This window comes from Oryctolagus cuniculus, chromosome 13, assembly GCF_051225735.1.
Source record: "Oryctolagus cuniculus isolate XC-2025 breed Fujian yellow rabbit chromosome 13, ASM5122573v1, whole genome shotgun sequence".
Classification (NCBI taxonomy): Eukaryota; Metazoa; Chordata; class Mammalia; order Lagomorpha; family Leporidae; genus Oryctolagus; species Oryctolagus cuniculus.
The window spans coordinates 98136206-98163312 of NC_142879.1; the positions used below are offsets into that span (position 1 = coordinate 98136206).

A 27107-nucleotide genomic window follows, 5' to 3' on the forward strand; every position below is an offset into this window, starting at 1 on the left:
ACACTTTAGAATCCAGCCTCCTCCTAATGAGTACTCTGGGTGGCAGCAGATGATCATTCAAATCCTTGGGTGCTTGTCACCCACATGGGAGACCTAGATGGAATTTTTGGCTTCTGGTTCTGATGGGGTTCACTCTCAGCTGCCATGGATATTTTATGAGTGAACCAGCAGCTGTGAAATGTCTATCTTTATTGCTATTTTACCCACCTGTATGTAACTGCTTTTCAAATAAATTAGCATTTTTTAAATTAGGGAATTCTAAACTGGAAAACAATGTAATAATGTCCCAGAGCATTTTTGCTGATTACAAGGATTCTCCCAGTTTTCACTGAGGTTCTACAGAAGTCTAAGTTTCCACAGAGGACACTGTAAGTTGAAGGCATAAGGAAGCCAGTTTTAGAGCCTCAGTCCTCTTTTAGTCACACATCTCTACTTTCATCAGTTTGCTTAATCTGGTCGCATGCAACTTTTTTCAAAAAGCTTGATTCTTCAAAACAATTTTGAAAGGTATAAAAGTCACCAACTTATTTCAACTATCTAATGTCACACAAGAATGTAGTAAAGGGTCAGAGAGATTATACCTTTGTAGAGGTCACAGAGCCATTTGTCTAAAGGCCAAATTTATGTCATAGAAATAGACATGTAGACCAATGGACAAGAATATAAACTCCATCACTTCTCAGCCTTTTGGCTAAGATCAAGTGAAGAATAGAAACTCCAGAAATCAATCCACATATGTACAACCAAGTAATTGTTGACAAAGGAGCTAAAAACAATCCCTGAAGTAAGGACAGTCTCTTCAATAAATGATGCTGGGAATATTGGATCTCTGCATGCAGAACCATGAAACAAGATCTCTACCTTACATCTTCTACAAAAATCAACACAAAATGGGTAAGGATACAAATCTATGACCTGAGAACATCCAATAACTAGAGGAGAATATAGTGAAAATTCTGAAAGACATTGGCATAGGCAAAAACTTCTTGGAATAGATCCCACATGCCCAGGCAATCAATGCCAAAGTTTACAAATCAGATTACATGAAGCTGAGAAGCTTCTGAACTGGAAAAGAAACTTTAGCAAGCTGAGAACCAGGTGACAGAATGGTATAAAGTATTTATGAACTATGGCACTGATAAAGGATTAATATTCAGACTCTATAAAAGAGCTCAAAAACTCAACAACAACAAAACAAACAATCGAGTAAAGAAATGGGCAGAAGACTCTCACAGGCATTTTTCAAAAGGGAAATTCAAATGGCCAATGGACACATGAAAAAATGCTCGGGATCACTAGCTATCAAGGAAACGCAAATAAAAACCATAATGAGGTTTCACCTCACCCAGTTAGAATGGCTCCCATACAGAAATAAAGAAACAATAAATGTTGGATGGAAGATCTAGAGGAGTGGTTGTTTGATGAGGAGACAGTGCTTAGAGCAGCAAAATTCATCATCCATTCCCCTCCTGGAGAATTTAATGAGGTATTTAATGATGTTAAGTTACTGATTCATAATTATAATGTTCTCAGCAAAGGAGCAACACATGCATGTGCATAGTATAACTTGCATCTGTTTACTCCCATAAAAATTGAACGTTATGAAGATCAGAAAAAGAGGCAATCCAATGTTAATCCAAAATCTAGAATACATATTAAGATTTATATAATAATTTGGTTGCTCTGGAATTCTACATATCTTCATGGATACGAAAAAGACTCTAGTAATATAAATGTTTAACCAAAAATGCTGTAAATGAAAATGTTTGGTGAGATGACTAAATCCAACATATTGATAACAGACTTTGTATATATAAACAGACTTTGTTTCAAATTTGGTCACTTTAGAAAGTAAGTAACTGATCCGAGATCCAAGAAGCAGAAAATGTGATTAATAAGGGAGAATGTCAGCAGAAACTGATCTTTGTGCTTATGTAAAAGAACATGATCCAAAGGGGGTCTGCACTGTATAGAGTAAAAAGATAGATGGACAGCAAACCATTATTGCATGCATAGAAAACCATCAGTTTGAAGCAAAAAACTTTTGGAATGGCCCCTGGAGATCAGAGAGGATGCTTTCAGTCACACCTTCAATTATTCAGGTTGTTGGTATCTTGACAATTCAGGTTCCTCACTATGAAGATGGTATTGTTCAGCTAGTGAGTCATAAAGATCTATTCCCCAATGAATCTAATGAGGCACAAATAGCAAAATAACTTACAAAAATTATATAAACTGTGAGAAATGAATACTAGACTGCTGTGAGTGAATTATCAGATAATGTCTGACACTACTTTCAAAGCCAGTTGCATGCAGTTGCCAGTTACATGCAGTAAGATTGAATGGAACAAGATCCTTAGCTACAAGACTGGCAAAGAGATGGAGGATTCACAGATGAACACTGCATGGCCACTTCACACTTTAGTGTCTTCTGCATTCAAAAAAGGAAATTTTTGCAAAAGTATTCAGAACTGCCAAGCTGCCCAGTCAGATGGGCTGTTGCCATTTAAAATCACTGTAGTTAAACAGTTTGATTACAGCACATAGCTTAGCTAGTCAATCACTACATTTCATTTCAGAAAGGATTGAAAATGGGTTTAATTTATTTTTTAAAAAAATTGAGTGGATTATGACTCTTTTTTATTTGCATACACTTCTTTTTTATTAACAGGCAGAGTGGACAGTGAGAGAGAGAGACAGAGAGAAAGGTCTTCCTTTGCCATTGGTTCACTCTCCAATGGCTGCCATGGCCAGCGCGCCGCACTGATTTGAAGGCAGGAGCCAGGTGCTTCTCCTGGTCTCCCATGCGGGTGCAGGGCCCAAGGACTTGGGCCATCCTCCACTGCACTCCCGGGCCATAGCAGAGAGCTGGCCTGGAAGGGGGGCAACCGGGACAGAATCCGGCACCCCGACCGGGACTAGAACCCAGTGTGCCGGCGCCGCAAGGTGGAGGATTAGCCTATTGAGCCGCGGTGCCAGCCCCTATTTGCATACATTTCATAAGTACAACTTTAGGAACATAGTAATTCTTCCCAGCATACCTACCCTTCTACCCATACACCTACCCTACATCCCCTTCCCTCTCTCATTCCCAATCTGTTCTTTTACTAAGATTTTAATTTAACTTCATACACAGAAGATTAACTCTTTTCTAAAGTATAGAGTTCAACACTTAAGATGCTAAAATGAATTCTTTGAGAACAAGCTTTACTGTTAAGTTTCATAATACAACTCTGTGAGGACAGAAGTCCTGCATGGGAAGTTAGCACAGAGTGACTCCTGTTGTTTATTTAACAATACACAACTGATAAAGGATTAATAACCAGATATATAAAGAGACCAGGAAACTCCACAACTATAAGACAAACAACCTAGTTAAGAAATAAGAAAAGGACTTAAACATTTTTCAAAGGAGGAAATCCAAATGGCCAACAGACACATGAATAAATGCTCATGATCACTAGCCATCAGGGAATTGCAAATCAAAACCACAATGAGGTTTCACTTCACCCCAATCAGAATGGCTTTCATACAGAAACCAACAAACAATAAATGCTGGTGAGGATTGTGGGGGAAAAGATACTCTTACCCATTGTTGGTGGGAATGTAAACTGATAAAGTCAGTATGGAAGACAGTATGGAGATATCTCAAAAACAAGAATATAGAGATACCATATGACCCAGCCATACTAATCCAGGGAATTTATCCAAGAAAATAAAATCAGCATATGAAAGAGCTATCTTTACCTCCATGTTTACCACAGCTCAATTCACAGTAGAATAAACATGGAATCAACCCAAATTCCTATCAACTGAAGACTGAATAAAGAAATCATGGGATATGTACACCCCATGGAATACTACACAGCAGTAAAGAAAACAGGATCTGGTCATGTGCAACAAAATGGAGTTTACTTTCTGTTTTGTATTTACTTCTGTTAGGCCTTTCTTAAAATGAAGTTCATGGTTTCAAAAATATTTTGTGTAACTTTACAATTGTCTTCAGTTTAGAAAATGGGCAATTTTTTATATTTGCACAATTATTTTTAAATGAGGTCAATAATAAAAATTCTAGTTTAAGGTGGTTGATGGATTTAGCCATATATACTGCTGGAGAAATCATTTGCCTTCTCCCTCACTTCTTCCATTTCTTTAAGATGATTAGAGGGAAAGCATTTTTCTCTATCCATTGTGTTTAAATCTTTCAAGAAGATTATTTAGCCAACTTAGTGTTTAACTAAACTTTTGCTAAACAAGGCCAAGGTCGAATTCTGTTTTAAGATTCTGAAATTAAATGAAAATAATACTTCAGAAATTTAGCGGTTTTTTTCTTGTGACAGCTATGTAAATTAGCTTGAATTCCATGTATCCCTGAGTTATTTTTATCATAAAGGCACCAATGTGTTATAACAAGGCAAACTGTAATACATATAATTCTGAACCCAGAAGTACTGTCCACACAAGAGTACACAGGTTCAGGCTGCTGACACTTGGCCAAAGGTGGGTTATCTCCAGCTCAGATGGATTGGGAAAATGGAAAGGGAAGACAAGACAAAAGTCAAGGACAAGAGGAGGCTAACAAGACTGGTAACATTATAATTTAGTGTAAGTCATCTCTTCTGAGACAGATGTTGCTGGTAAACTTCTCCAGTTGCCTCCTCAGTTCTTCCTGTAAGCATGTTGTGGCTCCTACACACTGGTGGGTCTTATTTGTCCCAGTTGGAGAGGATCCCAGGCAACCCAGGCAGCCTCCAACCATGGAATCCTCATCGAGTGCTCAGGAACCACCCCTTTTCTAAAGAGGACCCCAAAGAAAAGCCTGGTAATCTCTTGAAAATCTCAAAACCATGGAACAGGGATGAGTGTCATTCAAAGGTGTGACTGTGGACTTTACTCAAGAAGAGTGGCAGCACCTAGTTCCTGCTCAGCAGACTCTTTACATGGACATCATGTTGGAAAACTATTGGCACTTCATCTCTGTGCAGTGTCACACGACCAAGCCTGATATGATCCTCAAACTGGAATGAGGAGAAGAGCCATGGACACCATTTGTAGGTCACACCTTAGAAGAGAACCAGAAAACCAAAGACTTGTCAGTGAAATTCAAGGAACATAACGATAAATATTCTAGATCAATTGTATGCATCAACTATAAGAAACCAATTAAAGAGAAGAGTAACATATATGAAAAGTCAAAGTCAATCACTCAAGGCAAAAATTCTGATAATTCAAAAATCTTACCTCCTGAATGATATTCATGGAAAGATTTTGGAAAGTGTTTCAAAATCGATCATCAGTAATCTATGTCCAGCAAGAAAGAGACTCAGTGAGTATAACGGACATGGGAAATCACCCCTCAGTACAAAGCAAGAGAAAATTGATCCTCAAGTCAAATCCAATAATCAAAGTGTTAGGGCTTTCAGTCATAATGAAGGGCTTATACAGTATCAGAAGACGAGAACTCCAGTCAATCATTTGGATATGATGCAGTGAGAAATAATTCCTTAAAACGGGAGGCTTAATTACAATTACACATAGCAGAGCATACAGAGGGGAAAAGCTCATCTGTGTACAATAAAAAGAGAAGAGCAACTAATATTAAAAAAATACATGCTCTGAATATGGGAAATCCTTTTGCAGGAAGTCAGTATTGATTATACATCAGGGAATTTCCACAGAGGAAAAACCTTATCAGTGCCATCAATGTAGAAATGCATTTAGAAGGAAGTAATATCTCATTGATCACCAAAGAACTCACACAAGAGAGAAACCCTTTGTAGTGAATGTGGTAAGTCTTTCCATTTAAAGACAGCCCTCACTGATCACCAGAGAACACATACAGGGGAGATAGCATATGAATGTTCCTAATGTAGGAATGCCTTCAGATTGAAGTCACACCTCAGTCAGAGAATACAGAAGAGAAACCGTATGAAAGCAATGAAGACCACACTATCTCTACATCAGAGGATTCACACTGAGGAGAAACTCAAAATTTGTAAAGAATGTGGGAAGTCCTTTCACCAAAAGGCAAATCTTACTGTCCAAAAGAGAACTCATACAGGGGAAAAGCCATATATTTGTAATGAATATGGGAAATCCTTCTCCCAAAAGACAACCCTTGCTCTTCATGAGAAAACTCTTAATGAGGAGAAACCTTACATTAGTAATGAATGTGGAAAGTATTTCTGCCAAAAGACAACCCTTGTAGCACACCAGAGACCACACACAGGAGAGAAATCTTATGAATGCCCTCACTGTAGGAAGGCCTTTATAATGAAGTCATACCTCACTGATCACCACAGAACTCATACAGGGGAAAAAGCATATGAATGTAATGAACGTGGGAAGTCATTCAGTCAGAGGACAAATCTCATTCTACATCAGAGAATTCATATAGGGGAGAAACTCTGTATCTGTAATGTATGTGGGAAGTTCTTTTGCCAGAAAGCAATCCTCACTGTACATCAGAAAATACACACAGGGCAGAAATCCTATGAATGTCCTCAAAGTGGCAAAGTTTTTAGTAGGAAGTCATATCTCATTCATCATCAAAGAACAGACATGGGAGAGAAACCATATAAATGTAATGAATGTGGAAAGTGCTTCCACTAGAAGACCAATCTCATTGTACAGCAGAGAACTCACACAGGTGAGAAGTTTGCAATGAGTGTGTAAGTTCTTTCATTACAAGGTAAATGTCACTTTCCATCAGAGAACTCATAAAGCAGAAAAGACGGAAATGCAGTAAATTATCTGATTACTTTGTGAATTATTCCAAAGTTATTTTTTACTTTTATGGTTTCTTAAAGAAAGCATGTTTTACATGTTTATGTAATTTTAATCACAAACATAATCCTGATTATTAAGTACCATATTACATAACTACTGTTTACTAGTGTATGAAATGGGTGTAATCATTGTTAGTGAACTCTTACTAGCTATGAACTATTTTTTAAAGTTTTTAACTCATACTTTATTAAAAAATACATGCAGAGGCAAATTATAAAGTGGTTATAAGCATCAGTCTCTCTTGAAAAGAAAGAAAACATCTCTGAACTCTTCCTCATTGTACTCTGTGTAATAAAGAGTAGTTATAACTAGTACTGAAACAGTATTTTACACTTTGTGTTTCTGTGTGGGTGCAAACTGATGAAATCTTTACTTAATATATACTGAATTCATCTTCTGTATATAAAGATAATTGAAAATGAATCGATGTGAATGGAATGGGAGAGGGAGCAGGAGATGGGAAGGGTGTGAGTGGGAGGGAAATTATGGGGGGGGAGTCATTGTAATCCATTAACTGTACTTTGAAAATTTATATTTACTAAATAAAAGATAAAAAAAAGAAAACAGCAGCCAACAACCTGGGAGAAATTTGCTCTCACTTACCTAAGTCCACTTTGCAGGACAAATCAATATATGTTCACTGTGTAATGATAAATAAAATCTACTGTTATGGAGTACATAGATTCTGACTAAAATTTGATTACTTTGGAATCTTTCCAAGACTCTTCAAAAGTCCCTGGGTTTGTGTCTCCTGAGGTCACGTCATTCATTTTCTGTCCTGAATAAACCTTATGTTAACCTACCTATAAAAAAAAAAAAAGAGTAGCTAGTTTTTTCTCCAAAGATTACCACTTCCCTGGCTTATAATGTCATAAAGCAGTTTTTTGCATGTTTTATATATGAACATACATCATGAATTGTGTCCTGCTTCACTCAACATTTTAAAGACTTGTGCATTATTGCATGTGGCCATAGTGTATTCATTTTAATTTTGTAGGCTATTCCATTTTAAGAATAGATTAGATACTTATCCTTTTGCTGCATATTTGTATTTTTTTATAATTTCCTGTTATAAAAATACTGCTGTCAGTATTTGTTTATAAAAAAAAACCTGAACTTATGACTCTGTTTTTTTCTTGAAAAGTGATGAAATTCAATGTAATATCAAAATTCAAATTTTCCTATTTATTAAGTAGAAAAATCTCTTACTAATGAGTCATATACGATTTTAAAATGCATTATTTGGATATACTGTAATTCTTAACTGGCTGTAAATTAGAAAAGCTGACATTACATATGGTATGCCATTCCAGTCTAAATTTTTTCATCTTCCTATGCATCATAAGCATATTTGTACTGTTTTAAAGAATAGAATTACTGATGTTATAGGCATTTCAAGTCTATAGTGAGCATCTGTATTTACTATGAGAAGTGGAGTGGATTAATGATGCATTCCATAAAGTATTGCTAATTATACTTCAGTGGAATCCATTCCTCATGTATTCCTGCAGATTTGGCCTGGAAATTATTTTTAAAAAATACCACTTTTATTATGTACAATAAAATGTTTCATTAGCTTGAAAAATAAACAAACACGTCCTGGTGAGGATGTAAGGGAAAAGATACCCTAATCCACTTTTGGTGGGAATGTAAACTAGTACAGCCATTGTGGAAGTCAGTGTAGAGATACCTTAGAAACCTGAAAAATAGATCTGCCGTAAGACCCAGCAATCCCCTTACTAGGAATTTGCCTGAGGGAAATGAAATCAGCTTATGAAAGATTTATCTGTACCCTCATGTTTATTGCAGTTCAATTCACAATAGCTAACATATGGAATCTAACCAGATGTTCATCACCTGATGAATGGGTAAAGAAATTGCATGTATGTGTGTATATATATACATATGCATGCATACACACACACACACACACACACACACCATGGAATACTACTCAGCCTTAAAAAGAAACAAAATACTGTGTTTTGCAACAAAATGGGTTCAAATGTAAACCATTCTAATTAATGAAATAAGTCCCAAAAAGACAAATACCAAAAATGTAATATATGGGAGTGAAAATTGATATCTGACCATTGATGATTACTAAGTCCCAAAAAGACAAATACCAAAAATGTAATATATGGGAGTGAAAATTGATATCTGACCATTGATGATTACTAACGGCTCTCTACTACTAGGGAACAGTGTTTTTTTTTTTTTATCTTCTTACTATTTGTTGAACTCTTAGTGTATGGTAAATATTTTGAGTATAAATAGACTGAAAGTAGATCAGTATACAAGTTAAAAGAGGGAATAGGAGAGGAAGGGGATGGAATGGTGGAAGCATGAGCAGAAGGGAGGGTAGGGTGGGAAGCATCAGTATGTTCCTAAATCTGTGTACCTGGAATACAATAATTTTGTATACCTAAAATAAAATCTTAAAAATGAATTTAAATAACTAAATGAAATACATTTTTGCAGCTTGCATTAAAATAGAAATAATTATGAATAGACACAGATGTCTGAACCTTGAAGGTTTTATGGAGAGGAAGCAAGCTAAGAAAAGTAGCCAGCAGCAAATTCAGGTCATTTCTTTTGCGAAGAACAAGAATCCCAGAGGACATAGCAAATGCCACTCTCAGAGAGTCACAGACAAGCGCAGTTGAATTAACATGACATTACCAAACTGGCTGAAAATGTCACCACCACCACTATTTCTACAAAATACACACATATTTGGATTAAAAGTGTCCTATATGTTCCATGATGCAAGCGGTTGTATAGATCTATACACATACGAAAACATACACATGCATATTTGACAACAAATAAAGAAAAATACCTCATAATTCTCTTCCTTTGGTGCAATGTTTACCTCCTTTTTTTGGCAAAGGTAAATCAGTTGCATCTCATCTTGTAGTTTTTCTGCATTCTCTTGGCTTGAGAGAGAACTCTGGGGATTGTTTTCCTGTTCTCTCACCTAAAGACATATTTCATAAGTTGGTCATGTCATGGCTTTCAGGAAAAATAGTTTAACGGCTTATTTAAGAGTGACAATTTTTAAAAAATTCTGTTAAGAGGAAGCAACCTACCAAAGCACCAGGGCCTGTATCTTACAGGAAATAATTAATTTTTAATTTCATGGAGCCAGTGCGGTGGCACAGTAGGTTAATCCTCCACCTGCAACACTGGCATCCCATATGGGTTTCAGTTCTAGTCCCAGCTGCTCCACTTCCCATCCAGCTCTTTGCTGTGGCCCGGGAAAGCAGCAGAAGATGGCCCAAGTCCTTGGGTCCTTGCAACCATGTGGGAGACCTGGATGAACCTCCTGGCTCCTGGCTTTGGACTGGCATAACTCTGGCTGTTGCAGCCATTTGGGGAGTGAACCAATGGAAGGAAGACCTCTCTCTCTGTCTCTCCCTCTCACTGTCTGTAACCCTACCTCTCAAATTAATAAATAAAATATTTTAAAAATTTAACAAAAAATGTCATGAATCACAGCTAAACTCATCAAATAGCAAAAACAGTTCTCAAATTCAGGCAGAGATGAAACTGTAAAATAAAGTTTCTTTACAAAACATTTAAATAATTTTATTATAATTTCACAGCTATTTAGCCTGAATTTTAATATAAACATGGCTAAATCAAGCTGTATGTGAATGGTTGAACTCAATTCACCTTTCATTGCTTTATAGAGAAAACATGCACTGAGTACCAGTAGGTGCCAAGCTCTACAATGAATAATTTTAGAAAACATATCATAATTTATTTTTAAAATAAATTTTAGATTGCTAACATATATATGTTATATATATAATATATATATAGATGAAATGAAGGCAACATACTACTTAGTAATGATTAAATTTAGAAATGTAAATTTTTAGCAACAATTAATTTACCTGATTCAAATCATTTTTCAAAGTCCTCAATTCTGTTTTTATTGTGCTAACCGTCAGTTCAAGATGTTCGTTCATCTCTACTTCTCTGCAATATTGCTCCTTGATTCTCCCTAACTGTTCCCTAGTTTTTTCATAGAACACATCAGCATTTATTCTGTTCTCTTATTCTTTTTTACCCTTATTTTTTATTTTAACTTTTATTTAATAAGTATGAATTTCCAAAGTACAGCTTTTGGATTACAGTGTTCCCCCCCACTCCCCGTAACTTCCCTCCCACCCACAACCCTCCCCTCTCCAGTTCCCTCTCCCATTCCATTGACATCAAGATTCTTTTTTTTTTTTTTTTTTTTTTTTGACAGGCAGAGTGGATAGTGAGAGAGACAGGGAGAAAGGTCTTCCTTTACTGTTGGTTCACCCTCCAAAGGCCGCTCTGTGCTGATCCAAAGCCAGGAGCCAGATGCTTCTCCTGGTCTCCCATGCAGGTGCAGGGCCCAAGGACTTGGGCCATCCTCCACTGCACTCTCGGGCCACAGCAGAGAGCTGGACTGGAAGAGGGGCAACCGGGACAGGATCTGGTGCCCCTACCGGGACTAGAACCCGGTGTGCCGGCGCCGCAGGCAGAGGATTAGCCTATTGAGCCACAGCGCCGGCCAAGATTCATTTTCAATGAATTTTATATACAGAAGATCAATTTAGTATATATTAACTGAAGATTTCAACAGTTTGCACCCACACAGAAACACAAAGTGTAACATACTGTTTGAGTATTAGTTATAGCATTAATTCACATTGTACAACACATTAAGGACATGGATTCCCACATGGGGAGTAAGTGCACAGTGACTCCTGTTGTTGACTTATCTGCTCTCTTATTCTTAAGGTAAAAATCCTTATCTTAGTATTCATTTTGTTAGAAAAGAAAATGTTCATTTTGTAATTTGGCTCCTATTAAGAAGCTTATATATTCTAATACATTTTTATATCAAATATTTTTCTTTGTAATTATTATGTTTCTTATGTCTCACTTCAATCTCTTCTTCAAAAGACAGATATGCTTGAAAGAACACTTTGATAAATGGTAAATTTGTTATCAGTACCTCTGATAAATATTATACAAAAGCAATTTTGAAATTATCCAGTAAAATTAAAAGTTAAAAATTGCCTTTTCTTTGCATAGTCCTAATTACCATCAATTAGGAAAGACAGTTAACTAATCACTAATAAGTTATGATTTATAAACATACATGTAATTATTAGAAATACAATAGAGGTTGTTTTTTCTATGCATGAAAAGGTTTTGGAAAACTAATCAGTAATCACGTCCCCTCATTCTCACTCTATATGCGTTAAGAATAAACCAATAGGAGTCAAAAACCATTCTAGGTTGGGAAAAAATAGATATCACATGTTCTGGTGGAATTATAAATTAATATTAATTTTGAGAGCCATTTAGAAAATTAGATGTTTTAAAAGCTTCTTAGAATTTAACCCAATAATTTATATTGAAGCTTTTTTTTTTCAATGTAAAATACTTGGACATGTAAAGAAACATTTTTCTTGCATATGACCCCCAAATCACAGGCAATAAAACCAAAACTAGAAAAAATGGGATTATATCAAACTCAGAAGCTTCTGTAGATCAACTGAAAGAAAAAACAGAGTGAAGAGACATCCAAAACAATGGGAAATATTTGTAAGCTACCTATCCAGGATATAAAAAAAAAATTCAATGATAGGAAAACAATCAATCCAGTAAAGAAATGGGCAAAAGAAGGACCTCACCAGAAAGTTCTCAAAAGAAGAAACAAAAATGGCAAACAACTATGAGAAACAATGTTCAAAATTATCAGGCATCAGGGAAATGCAAATCAAAACCACAATAACATACTACCTCACCCCTGATAGAACAGCTATTTTCTACAAGACAAAGAGTAACAAATGCTGGCGAGGATATGGAGAAAGGGGAACTCTTATACACTGTGGAATGAAAAGTAGTGCAAAAACTGTAAAACTGGCAATATCATAAAAACCTAGAAATAGATTTACCATATGACCCAGCATTCCCATCATTGGGCATATATCCAAGACATGAACACAATGTATCAAAGAAATACCTGTACCAACATTATTTAGGGCAGCACTGTTCACAAAAGGTAAGATAGGGAACCAACCAAGGTATCTGTCATCAGAAAAATAGATGAAGAATATGTGATACACACACACACACACACACACACAATGGATTATTATTCAGATAGAAAAATAATGAAATTCTATCTTTGCATCAAAATGGTTACAACTGGAGGACATCATGTTGAGAGAAATAAACCAACACCAAAAGATAAATACTGCATGTTCTCCCTTTTATGTGGGAGCTAAAATTTAAAAAAAAAGAAGAAATTCTTGCTGTACCAGTTTCAATGCAAATACAATGTCTTGTCAAAAAATGTAAAAAGAAATATTTACACAATGTTTGTTGCAGCATTTTTATAATACTAAAAAATTAAAATAATCCAACATTCAAATTTATAAAAATCAAATTTCCATAGCATACACTACCATACCACCATTAAAATTATAATTTGCAAGAATATAGTTAATTATTAGAAGTAATAACATTAAAGAACTTGCCATATGATTTAAAAGGATTTCATATTTCACAAGAGAAAGTTTTGTGCCCATAAATTCCTAGAAAGTATGCAAACAATTCAAAATGTCCCTGCATATTTGCTGTATAAGGCTCTCTCTTTATGTCTCTCAAATAAAAAAATTTAAAAGATTCAGGCCTGCGCCATGGCTCACTAGGCTAATCCTCTGCCTTGTGGTGCTGGCACACCAGGTTCTAGCCCCGGTCGGGGTGCCGGATTCTGTCCCAGTTGCCGCTCTTCCAGGCCAGCTCTCTGCTATGCCCCAGGAGTGCAGTGGAGGATGGCCCAAGTCCTTGGGCCCTGCACCCGCATGGGAGACCAGGAGAAGCACCTGGTTCTTGGCTTCAGATCAGCACGGAGCAGCCATTGGAGGGTGAACCAATGGCAAAAGGAAGAACTTTCTCTCTGTCTCTCTATGTCCACTCTGCCTGTCAAAAAAAAATTTTAAAAGATTCTATATCTAAACTACTTATTTCTTTAATTTTTAATTTTAGAGATAACATTTTACATATATTATGTTCCAAGACTTAATGGTCCCACTAAATAAAAAAATTCAACAATTAAAAAGTAAAACTAGGACTGGCACTGTGGTGCAGTGCCCATCCCATAGAGGTGCCAATTTTTTTTTCATGTTTTCAATAACTTTATTTTAGAAAAACAAAGATTTACAAGTGGTGTCATGAATTCAACAAGTTAGTAATACAAACTTTCAAAATCTTTATAGATTAACCTGAAGTAGAAAATTAATTTTTTGCCCACTCTTGGACTCAGACACATTCAGAAAAAAATATATATTTATAAAAATAAAACAGTAAACTTAATCCCACCAATTACGTGACAGTCTTAACATCTCACGTTGGCTTATATAACAATTTCAGTGTAAGAATAGCTGAGCAGTTCCCCTCCCCCTCAGTCTTACCTCCATGTCATATGATTCAATGATGAAAATTTACCTTTTCCAAAACCAAAACCAAAAAAGAGCCCCCAAACAAAATACAAGAAATATTATTAACAACTAAGTCTAGTAAACAAAAGCAGCACAGCTAGATGTTATCCTCCTCTTTCCTTCAAACTCTACATATTTGGCATCTTTGTTATTTCTATACCAGATACTATGAAATACTACGTGTGAGGAGAAAAACGAAAATTCCAGGTATAATATACCTCAAACATGTTTTGGATAACAATAGCTACAGAATATTTATTTATACAATGAAACAAAAAGACTGCAAGGTGTAATGGGTACAGAGTACTTGGGAAAAAATGCACTTTCTCTTTGAAATACCCTTAAATATTATATGAGCACCAGATTCACCAACAGCAAGGGCCCAGAATTCTGTATTTTAAAGTTAGAAATGGAACTTCATTGCAACCAAAATGGCAAAAATTCCAGATTCCAAAGTGATGGTATTACTCATATATGCAGTTTTGATAAGATTTACCACTGAATTATAATACTATTGATACTCTTCTACTAGATTATTATTAAAAGATTTGCCTTCATTTTGAAGTACTTTTTCCTGCAAAGGAAGTAGCATCCATGGTAAATGTCTAGTATCATAGCTGATTGAAGAGAAAAGCATAACAGAGAAATTTCTGAATCTGTTTTCTGAGCACTCTGACAATGTAAGCAAAAATATTCCCAAACAGAAACAAGCAAAATCAAAATTTTAATACAAGCAGAAATAACACTAGTCACTTACAAACAACATACACATTTCTCCCCACCACACATGTTAAAATCCCCTCAACAATGAGGCAACAGCAGAGTTGTGAAATGTGTAACAGAACTAAGGCAGTCACTTACGAAGAACAGCACCACAGAATACAAAGACTACTGGTTGTTCGTTTGCTGATATACACTGCGCTTAATTCATTTTAATTTTTTTCCAGCAATTACAGGTGATGACTACAAAAATCTATGCAGAGAAATAACATTTTAATATTAAAATCAATTTAAAAAATCAATGCACTATGTGCTCAAGTCATTGTTAAGTGTTCACCTGCTTACAGCTTGAGTCTCCAATGAGACTTCTTGTACTAAGTTTTTCACTACTGCAAAACAAGCTTGACAATTTGAAGCATTAACATTTATCTTCCCAAAGAACCTTTTATTACCCTTTGAAAAGGAATCTACTTGCTAAATTAGTATCTCTAGTTCCCATTTAAGAGCATTTCATTCTAATAGTTCCTAAAATTCCTTGTGACTGCAAACTTGCTTCACTAATGAAAATAAAATGATAATGGGGTACCAAACATTAAGAAAGGCTATTTAGTTATTAAACAATGAAAGAACACATGGACACAACAATAACTAGTACTTCTGTGTCCTTAATATACAGAAGTTTCAGTTTAGTTCTCATCAGATGGCATCAGAAACAAGCAAAGGTAGCCCATGGTAACCAAAGCCACAAACAACTTCAGTGTCAGGATCATAAATTACGTATCTTTAAATGTTTAGCAGAATCCTTTATAATGAATAATTATTCAATGAATAACCAAATAATAGTTCTCTAATAAAAATTCTAAACTTAGAACAAAGGCTTCAAAAATAACAAAACACTCTGTAATAAGCATATCAAACTGTGATTTAAACAATATCAATTGTTAGTCATTGTTTGGGACAGAACTGTCATTATTATCTCATTAATGACAGAAGATGAGGTCACTGACTGAAGAGAGTGACAGAAGTGAGAATGGAGGTATCTGACACGCTCCTCATCAAGAACATGGCATTACATGATAAATGGGTATCAAGAAATTTCACGTATACACACATACATATTTTGGACTATAAGTTACAATAAAGTTTATATACCATAAACATAAAAATATGATATATATTACTTTTTGAATAGCATCAGATTTTTATCAAAGAAAGTATTAGAAGAAATCTTAATATATAAAATAAAAGTGACTCAAATTGAAACACTAGTCTGTCATGGCTAAAAGGCAGGGTAAGATTAACAGACACCCTTCCCTTCCTGTGATGACGGATGAGATACCTGTTCAGAGTTTTTCAGGGCATGGCTGAAACCAATGCTCCCAGAGAATCCTGCTTATTTTGCAAAGGTGATCACATTATTTTTGCCCACTATATATGCCCATATGAAAATTTTGTAAGTGACTACAAAGTTAAAAAGTAACATTTCCTCTCCTTTAAAAATAACAACAAAGTAAAATTACTATATTATATAAAACCACATTATTTTTATCCTCATAATCTTAATTTGAAATTCAGAAAAAGTTATTAGTTTTCCTTAAAGTGCCTAGATTTTTAAAGACTATTTTGTACATACAAATCTTATCCAAAATATAGAAGGGGAAAGGATTGTAGGAGGCAGAGGTATTATCAAACATGTATCTTCTACCTGACTGGCCAATTGCATCCTCTGTCCAAGAACTTTAGTCACAGAATATTCAGATAGAGAAACATGCAAACACAACTGATGCTTTGTAGTAACAGCTATAACATAAATCTGACGGAGTGATGTGATTCTGTTTCTTTTACACAAACCATTCATTTCTTTGCTCCAAACATCTCCCCATTTATGAATGGACTACTTAACCCATGCAGCTGATATTAGCAAAATACAAAGAACATGTTTTCTTCTGTAAAGATGATTGATTAAATGTCTAAATTCAATAAATAGACTCTTTAATGATCTGAAACACCATCAAATATTGTACACTAGGAAAGTCTCAATCTTTCTTCTTTTCTAACACATCCTTGGGCTCTTGTTCAGTAGACACTAAAGAGCCTCCACTGCTTGGCTCCTGCTGTTCTTTGTTTTCTTCTATCTGTTCTTGGCTTTCATCTTCACTTTTTGATATTTCATACCGTTCCTCCACGTAACCCCCATCAGTGTCCTCTGTGTAGATCCCATAGCACATGATACTGATGACATCCAGTGGCAGGCCAAAGAGGAAGCAGCCCATGAGCGGGGAGCTCTTGAATATAGACACTAAGGTAGATTTGGCATCAAATACTATTCTCTTCAATCTCTGGAAAATGCTATCACCTCCTTGGGCCTCTACTGTGCCATCCAGAATGTTATTAATGAATTGGACCATGTCTTTGGTATCCTTAATCTGTCTGTCTAGCAAAAAGTATTGCTGGTTTGAAGTATTCAGTACAACCACAGTTGGCACTGCCAATTCATCACTCCATCAGCAGGGTATTTATATAGTCATTTCCATCCATGTGGCCAAACTGAAAATCCCTATGGAAGTGGTCTCTGTAATCTCTAGCAACTTCCTGAATAATTGACTTTAATCTGGTATGCTCATGTGATGTATTTTTCTCATCAATAACTGCAATAGCCACGAGCTTTCCTGTATCTCCAAGTTCATACAAAATGAAGCCATCCACAGTAAGGTAATTCTGAAATCTCTCCCGGTTGATCCATGATGACAGATCACCATCTTCATACTAATCATAAACAAAGTAGGTTTCATCTTTGAAAACAAGCACAGCAGGCATCTCTTTCAGTGTCACATACTCAGGAACTACTTCTTCAGGGGCAGAAAAAAAGTATGTATATACAATCAATTCTGAAGCAGCATCGATGTATTTCTCTTTCAAAGGTGATTCTCCACCTATGTAAACGAAAAATACACGATGTCTCTTCTGTACATGTTCAAACATTTGCTGACTTGGAAGTGGCCAAATTAAAGCCCCAGATACTCTGTGAGCAAATTCAATAATATCATCTTTAGTTCGTGGTCCTCTGTAATTATATGCCAAATCCCCCTTTAATTAGAATAGGAAGTAGCATCCATCTTCCCAACTTTAACTGGAGAACCAATGCTTTTCATCTCAAGGCCAACTTCATTCCAAATCGGTTCCAGTTTTTTGCAATGGCGACACCACGGTGCATAAAAATCTATAAGCCAAATGTCCTCTTTTTGATTGTCTTTAAACGATTCATCTAAATCTTCCACAAATCCTTTACAGAAAGCCACATTAAGTAAAACAACTGTGGCGCACAGCCTGATGGCGGCCCGGCTTCTCCGAGCGGCCATGCTCACCACGCAGAACTGCCTAGAGGTGCCAATTCTAATCCCAGCTGCTCCACTTCCAATCCAGCTCCCTGCTAATGTGCCTGGAAAAGCAGTGGAAGATGGCCCAAGTCCTCAGACCCCTGCTCCAGTATGGGAGACCCGAAAAGGCTCCTGGCTCCTGGCTTCAGATCGGCTCAGCTCTGGCTGTTGCAGCCATTTGAGGAGTAAACCAGTAGATGGAAGACCTCTTTCTGTCTCTGACTCTGCCTTTGAAATGAATAAAATAAATCTTAAAAAAAATGTAAAAACACCATGGTGCTAAGCCAGTTCTGAATGAGCCAATTCCAACCATAAAACTATACATCAATTGATGTCCAAAAGACAATTATTCATTGGGGCCAGCACTGTGGTGTAGTAGGTTAAGCCTCTACCTGTTGTGCCAGCATCCCATTAGGGGACTGGTTTGATTCTCTGCTGTTCCACTTCCCATCTAGCTCCCTGCTAATTTGTCTGGGAAAGCAGTGGAAGATGGACAAAGTACTTGGACTGCTGTACCCACACGGGAGACCCAAAAGAAGCTCCTGGCTCCTAGCTTCAATCAGACCAGCTCCTGCCATTTGCAGCCATTTGGGGAGTGAACCAGCAGATGGAGGACCGAACTCTCTGACTCTCCCTCTCTCTGTTGGTAATGTGTCTCTCAGATACATTATTTATTTTTTTTTATTTGACAAGAGTTATAAAGAGAGAGAGAGAAAGGTCTTCCATCCAATGGTTAACCCCCCAAATGGCCGGAGCTACTCCGATCTGAAACCATGTGCCTCTTCCTGGTCTCCTATGCAGGTGCAGGGGCCCAATCACTTGGGCCATCCTCCACTGCCCTCCCAGGCCACAGCAGAGAGCTGGACTGGAAGAGGAACAACCAGGACTAGAACCCGGTGCCCATATGGGATGCCGGCGCTGCAGGCAGAGGATTAACCTAGTGCACCACGGCACCAGCCCCCATAAATCTTCTTTAAAAAAAAAGAAAAAGAAAAAGACAGAGGCCAGCACCGTGGCACACTAAGTTAATCCTCCACCTGTGGCACCTGCATCCTATATGGGTGCAGGGTTCTAGTCCCGGTTGCTCCTCTTCCAGTCTAGCTCCCTGCTGTGGCCCACGAAGGCAGGAAGGATGGCCCAAGTGCTTGGGCCCCTGCACCCGTATGGGAGACCAGGAAGAGGCACCTGGCTCCTGGCTTCAGATCAGCATGGCACCGGCCGTGTTGGCCATTTTGGGGGGTAAACCAACGGAAGGAAGACCTTTCTCTCTGTCTCTCTCACTGTCTAACTCTTTCAAATAAAGAAAAAAAAAGACAATTATTCATCAGTCTTTTTAAAATAATGTATCAAGGATTCTTACACTTAGATATGGAAATACTATGTAAATAAATCTACAGAAATGGCAAGAAACAATCAAGAGGATATCTGAAGGAAAAGCTTCAAGTACAGGATGTCTAGAGTGTTTAAGAAATGGTGCATTCAGTGCAGATGGAGCAGAGTGAAGGAGATAGAAACCAAACGTTTCAGTCAGAGAGAGAAAGTCAGATCATGTATTGCCTTGTAGGCATGAGGAAGAACTTTGACACTGCATACTGAATGATGAGATGAGAGGCAGGTACAAGGTTTTGAGCAGAGGAATCACATAATCTTAATTATATTTTAAGGAATCTGCTGTGTTAAGAATTGATGAAAAGAGGCTTTAAGAAAAAAATGGAACAAGAAAACCAATGAGCCATCTACATCACTAATATAGATAGTGAAGGATAATGGCTTGATTCTGATAGGCTTTCTCAATACACAGAAATGTTTCCAGAAATACAGGAATATGCTGGGCAATCATGCCTCAGCAACTGTGGATCTGATATTGGAGCACGCAGGCAATGGGAACAAAGCCCAAAAACACAATCATTTTCCAACTGGTTATTAGTTTCTAAACTAAATACTTGTCAATAGGTTTTGAAAAATTGGATGTCAATTTTTTGTTAACTTGTATTTTTCTCATTACAAAACACCACATAAGATTTTTAGCAGAAGTACAACATTTGTTGATCATGAATATTCTGCTACACTAGAAATACTTTTGCGGACCAATATCACAGTTACTGTTAAATGTTGCTATTGACTTACTCAATATTCTCCATCCTCCTTAATAGGCAACTGCTGCTTTTCAGGATGTCTATGCTTTCTCTGTGGGATGAATCCACCATCATCACTGTCACCAGCAGAAGCGGCACACTCACACAGCATTTCTGATACTTCCACTTCAATGCTGCTGAGCCTCTCGTCTTCACATTTTAATGAGTTTGATATTAAAGATTGTTGTTACTATTTCATGCCACAAAAAGAATGGTTTTCTTTTATTTTATTATTTGATATTTTGTTTAATTGTGATGAATCTGTCAATAAATATTTTTCTACTTTAGCTTTAACATTATATGCAATTTAAGTATATATTCTCCTTCATTTATGATGTTAAAATTCATTTAAAATTGTGTAAAATATTAAAGTGGGCACCTGTTAATTTGCTGCATTTATTCCTATCCACTCTTTACTACCCAACATATTCAGTAACCTGTTTGGTAGAAATAAGAATACAAAGACAGGCAATGTGCCATCTACTGTCTTTACCACCTGGATTTTACATCATACAGCCACATTCAGAGGACCTTACCCTGTGGGGGTTTCATAACAGAAAGGAAAGCTGTTTCCCCTCTGCACTAAGCTATTCTTTCCCCTCAGTGCTTTCACAATTAAAAAAAGTGAAAGTGCTCCCTGAAATAGATCAAGACAAGTTTCTGTATCTCAAGAAACAGAGGGAAACTCATGAATATGTGATTCTGGAAAATGAGAAGTTTCTCACATTTCACATTCAACAACCATAACACTTTATAGCTAGATGACAGATAAGTCATTATCTACACATTAGTCTCATATGCATCAATAATGGGGATCAAATACATACATATACGTATAGCCAACTGACGACAAAAGTGCTCTGACCACACAGTGGAGTTAATGATAATATCCTCAAAAATGGTGCTGTCAAAACTGGATGCATGTACACAGAAGAATGAAATTAGATCCATATCTCTCACCACATACAAGAATCAACCAAACATAGATCAAAGACCTAATTTAAGCCTTGATATTTTGAAGTTTCTAAAAGAAAATGTAAGGGAAACACTCAACGACATCAGTATAGGGAACACCTTCATGGACAGGATCCCCACAGCTCAGGCAACAAAAGCAAAATTAAGCAAGTGCAACTGTATCAAACTCAGAAGCAAAGGAAATGACAGCAGTGGACAGACATCCAAAAGACCACACACAAAAAAAAATATCTGCAAAGCATCTATCTGACAAAGGATTAACATCCTGAATATATCGGCAACTTAAAAGGTCAAAAACAACATCAATTCAATTCAGAAAGGAAAAAGGGTTTACAGGCAGTTCTTGAAAAGGAGACTGAAAATGCAAATGTCCAACAAATATATGAAATAAAATGCTCAGCTCTAGACTTCAAGGAAATGAAATCAAAACCACAATGAGATATCTCCTCACCCATAACAGAATAGATAAAATCCAAAACACAGAGTAACAAATGCTGACAAGGATATGGTGAAAAAAGAACACTTAAACACTGCTGGGAGAAATCTTAATTAGTTTAGCCATTGTGGAAAACAATGTGGAGATGAGATGTGTGTGTGTGTGTGTGTGTGTGTGTGTGTGTTTTGACAGGCAGAGTGGACAGTGAGACAAGAGAAAGGTCTTCTTTTACCGTTGGTTCACCCTCCAATGGCCGCCACGGCCGGCGCGCTGCGGCCGGTGCACCGCGCTGATCTGAAGGCAGGAGCCAGGTGCTTCTCCTGGTCTCCCATGGGGTGCAGGGCCCAAGCACCTGGGCCATCCTCCACTGCACTCCCGGGCCACAGCAGACAGCTGGCCTGGAAGAGGGGCAACTGGTACAGAATCCGGCACCCTGACCGGGACTAGTACCCGGTGTGCCAGCGCCGCTAGGTGGAGGATTAGCCTATTGAGCCACGGCACCAGCCAAGATGTGTTTTAAAACCAGAAATAGATTTTCCACATCACAGTACTGTGTATATACCAAAATACTTGAACACAAGCTATCCAAGAGATACCTGCATCATGTTTTTAGCAGCACTGTTCACAACAGCCAAAATTTGGAACCCACCAAGGTGTCCATCATTAGATGAATGGGTAAAAAAAAATGTGGTATACATACACAATGGAATCTTACCCAGCCATAAAATGAATGAAATTCTACTATTTGCAGAAAAATGGACACAGCTGGAGCACATCATGTCATCATGTTGAGTGAAATAATCTGGACCCAGAAAGACAAATACCACATGTTCCCCCTTATATGAATTTAGGGAAAAAAAAAAAAAAGAAAGGTGTGTGTGCATCAGCATTACTGCAACTACAGATTTGTAAAACTTTTATAACTTTGTGAAACCAATAGTTAACAATCTTACAGTACCAGTTTTAATGATCTGTAATTACTTTAAAATTTACTGCATAAGGGCGAAATGATCATTTTTCTACTCAATTATTGTTTACAGTCATTGTTAATATTCTCACTAAACTGGTATCATTTTGCTTTTTACTTGTTAAACTTATTTGTTAAAGTATTAAGCCTTTTTATTGTAATTTAATTTGAAAATTGGCTCTCTCAAAAACTAAACCAAGGACAAAGAAAAGGGAGAAGGAAACAGTGCAAGAGAATAAGGTGGAGGGCAGAAGGGACTATCATTAAGTTCTTACAACTGTGTCTACAAAGCACACTGAGTCTGGGACACACTAATTAAAATTAAAAGAAAATACAAAGAAAAATGATGTTCCCTACATCACTGCTCACCTATTTGCTAAAAAAGAAATGCAAAGACTCAATACAGAATAAGAAAATGAGGTACATTAAGTAAATAACAGATACAGAAACATTAACCATGAACAGTATGGTACATGAGAAAAAAAAAAAACTACATATAATGGGCCAGGACGGCGGTGCACTAGGTTAATCCTCCGCCTGCGGCACCAGCATCCCATATGGGCACCGGGTTCTAATCCCGGCTGCCCCTCTTCCAGTCCAGCTCTCTGCTGTGGCCCGGGAGGGCAGTGGATGGCAGTGGATGGCCCAAGTGCTTGAACCCCTGCACCTGCATGGGAGACCAGGAAGAAGCACCTGGCTCCTGGCTTCGGATCGGCATAGCTCCAGCAATGGAAGCCATTTGGGGAGTGAACCAATGGAAGGAAGCCTTTTCTCTCTGTCTCTCTCACTGTCTGTAACTCTAACCTGTCAAATAAATAAATAAAAATCTTTTTTTTCATTTTAAAAGATTTTAATTTTTTATTTTTTTATTTAGTAAATATAAATTTCCAAAGTACAGTTTATGGATTACAATGGCTTCCCTCCCATAACTTCCCTCCCACTTGCACCCCTCCCATCTCCCGCTCCCTCTCCCATTCCATTCACATCAAGATTCATTTTCAATTATCTTTATATACAGAAGATTGATTTAGTATATATTAAGTAAAGATTTCATCAGTTTGCACCCACACAGAAACACAAAGTGAAAAATACTGTTTCAGTACTAGTTATAGTATTACTTCACATTGCACAACACATTAAGGAGAGATCCCACATGAGAAGTAAGTACACAGTGACTCCTGTTGTTGACTTAACAATGTGACACTCTTGTTTATGGCGTCAGTAATCTCCCTAGGCTCTAGTCATGAGTTGCCAAGGCTATGGAAGCCTTTTGAGTTCTCCGACTCTTACCTTGTTTAGACAAGGTCATAGTCAAAGTGGAGGTTCTCTCCTCCCTTCAGAGAAAGGTACCTCCTTCTTTGAAGACCTGTTCTTTCCACTGGGATCTCACTCACAGAGATCTTTCATTTAGGTCTTCTTCCCCCCCCCCCCCGAGTGTCTTGGCTTTCCATGCCTAAAATACTCTCATGGGCTCTTCAGCTATATCCAAATGCCTTAAGGCCTGATTTAAAAAAAAAAAAAAAAAAAACCTACATATGATGTCACAAGAAAAAATCTTTGAAACACAGGTTAACATGCCAATTAAAGTCACCTCATTCCACACTACAAGTACTTGGGTTAAGTATCCACATCCAGCTCCTGACTCTAGCTTCCTATTAATGTGGACCTATAAGGCAGTTGTGATAGCCCAAGAAACTGAGTACCTGTTTCTGGCTCCTGACTCCAGCTTCCTGTTTTGTGGACATGGAAAGAAATGGTTATGGCTCAAGTATTTGGGCACCCATCACCCCTGTTGGAAACATGGAATGAGTTCCCAACTCCTCAACTCAGCCAGTCTCAGGACCAGTAGGTGTGGGAATTAGGAAGTGAACCAACAGGTGGGAGTCCTCTTTATATCTGTTTCTTGCATTTTGTGTGTGTGTGTGTGTGTGTGCAGGCATGTATCAGTATCTGCTTCTGAAATACATTTTCAATATAAATATCACATTTTTGAAAAAATGTTAACTTTATTGATTTGAAAGGCAAAGAGAGCCCTCCTATCTACTCCCTCACACCTCAAATGCCTGCAAACAGCTAGGACTTGGTCAGGATGAAGCTAGGAGCAAGGAACTCAGTCTCTCATGTAGGTGACAGGGACCCAGATACTTTTGCCATCACCTGATGTCTCCCAGAACACACACTGCCAGAAAAGCTGGAACTGGAGATGGATCCAGAATTCAAATCCTGGCACTGTAACACAAGACACAGACATCCCAAGGACTGACTTAACTCCCACACCAAATGTGTGCCCCCAAGAAAGCTTTTAGTACTGATGAATGACACCCAAAGGCTGTTAAAAAGCCTAAAGCTAGTATTAGGTGATCTTTCAAAACTAAAGGAAAACTCCCTTGGATTTTTTTGCATATCTTCCTTTCCCTTCATTTAGCATATTCTAACAATTATGACAAGTTTTCCTCTCCAATCTCTTCATTTGTAATGCCTAACTGAAGTCCGGTCCTGATTTCATAATGAGTACAGGCAAAAAACAATCATTTTTCACTGGTTAATATTAATATATGTCTGCTTAGTAACAATTCATGTCAACAGAAATAAATAGGAAATGACAACAGCAATAACAAAAAAAACCCTTGATAATCTTAAATTTTCTCTCCACATCAGTCACATAAAAAAAAATTTAAAGAAACTCAAACTCTGTGACAACAGGGAAAATCCTCCACACTGTAAATTTAAGACAAAAATATTTCAAATACATCTGCCTATCCCATCAGTTTAAAAATATTCTAGAATGCACGGTAATTATTCCTTTTAATTTATTAAAACCAAAGTAAGAGTTTTTATTGGAAACAACAAAAAATAAATAATTAAAATACATAAAATATACCACCGGACAACATTTTGTCCCAGCAGGAATACAGGAGTGCCCAGCCACTCTCCCAGGGTGCAGCCCATCATCTGTGTGCCGGCTGCTGCTTCCCAGACCCTCCAGGAATAGTGAGGGCCCTGTCAGACACTCGGGTTGCAACCTGAAATGGATGTTCACTCCTGCCACAACCTGTAGCCACAGTCTCATCAGCACCCAAAGCACAAAGCCAGCTAAATGCTGTGGACGACAACCTCCAGGCAAGAGAGGCTGGTCCTGGCACACCCGCCATCTGGCTCTCCATCTGCACTGCCAACACCTGGACGCTCTCAACCCAGCACAACCAGGATCACCAACTCTGGAAGCCGGCGGTTCCCAGATGATGCAGGAAACTCACTGCTAGCAGGCAGCCTGTCCCCAGGTGAAACGCTGTGGACAACTAGCACCCAAAGAATATTGACCCCTCACCCTCCCTTTCCTCTTGGACGCCATGATGCAAAGGCAGGGGGAGGGGAGCATCTCTGTGTGCAGGCCATGAAAACCCGAGAGGCCCACCGGCTCCAAGGGGACCTGCACCCCACACTTCCCTGCCCGTGGCCTAAGGCTTCTTCGCCACTGCCTCTCCACTGCTGCCTGCTTCTCTGCACTACCCAACACACTGCCACAGTCAACGCCACCTCCGAACTGCACGTCCCTGCCCACAATGCCCCACGCTCCACCAACGCAGACTCCCCTTTCCCAGCCTGCAACGCCTCACACTTCCAAGGCACCGCTGTGCCGCCGCCCAGGAGGAACTACACTTCAGCGCCGCTGCCCCTCGTCTCACCAGCTCCCCCGCCACCTGGTGACCCTAGCCGCCCTCTGTGTTGCTGCCGCCACCATAGACTTACACCTCCCTGCCTAGGAAGCCCCACGCTTCACCGAGGCAGACTTAGAGCCATGCTTCCCCACCAATGACGCCGACGCTTCACCAAAACCACTCCACGGGTCGCTGCCACCACCTACTTTACCCCTGCTGCTCAAAGTGTCCCTGTCGCCGACCACCCCATGCTTCGCGGAGTCACTGCTGCCTCATCCTTCCTCTCTGCTGCCCACCGCCGAACTGCGCTTCCCTGCCCTTGATGCTCCATGTGACACTGACGCCCACACCCACATCGCTACCCACCTGGACACTGAGGCTGCCACCTCTGCCGGCCAACACGGAACTGAGAAAGCTGCCGCCACGGCCTGGTTCCCGCCGCTGAAGACTTCTGCTCCCCTGCCCGCCCAGAATGCCGCAATCCTCACCAACACCAACACCGAGGCACGCTTCCCCACCCAGGACGCCGGATGCTTCCCCACTGCCCACCTCA

General features: G+C 38.3%; 1 protein-coding gene and 3 pseudogenes across 3 annotated transcripts in view; 2 read left to right on the forward strand and 2 right to left on the reverse strand.

Moving 5' to 3' along the window:
* Positions 1–27107, reverse strand: part of LOC149122784 (uncharacterized) — a 77027-nt gene that overhangs the window by 36680 nt on the left and 13240 nt on the right. The window contains exon 5 of one of the 2 annotated variants that reach the window (XR_016219853.1): positions 9205–9769. The exons of the other annotated variant lie outside the window; for it this stretch is intronic. The gene's annotated coding sequence lies outside the window, so the exon portion shown is untranslated. Of the gene's footprint in view, positions 1–9204; positions 9770–27107 lie in introns of those variants that run through there. 2 annotated transcript variants of the gene reach the window in all.
* On the forward strand, positions 1394–2547 carry LOC149122785 (F-actin-capping protein subunit alpha-2 pseudogene; annotated as a pseudogene).
* LOC138845034 (uncharacterized) lies at positions 4848–6748 on the forward strand (annotated as a pseudogene).
* Positions 13959–18402, reverse strand: LOC149122786 (protein disulfide-isomerase TMX3 pseudogene; annotated as a pseudogene). Its single transcript, XR_016219852.1, has one exon. The product of XR_016219852.1 is annotated as a protein disulfide-isomerase TMX3 pseudogene (transcript).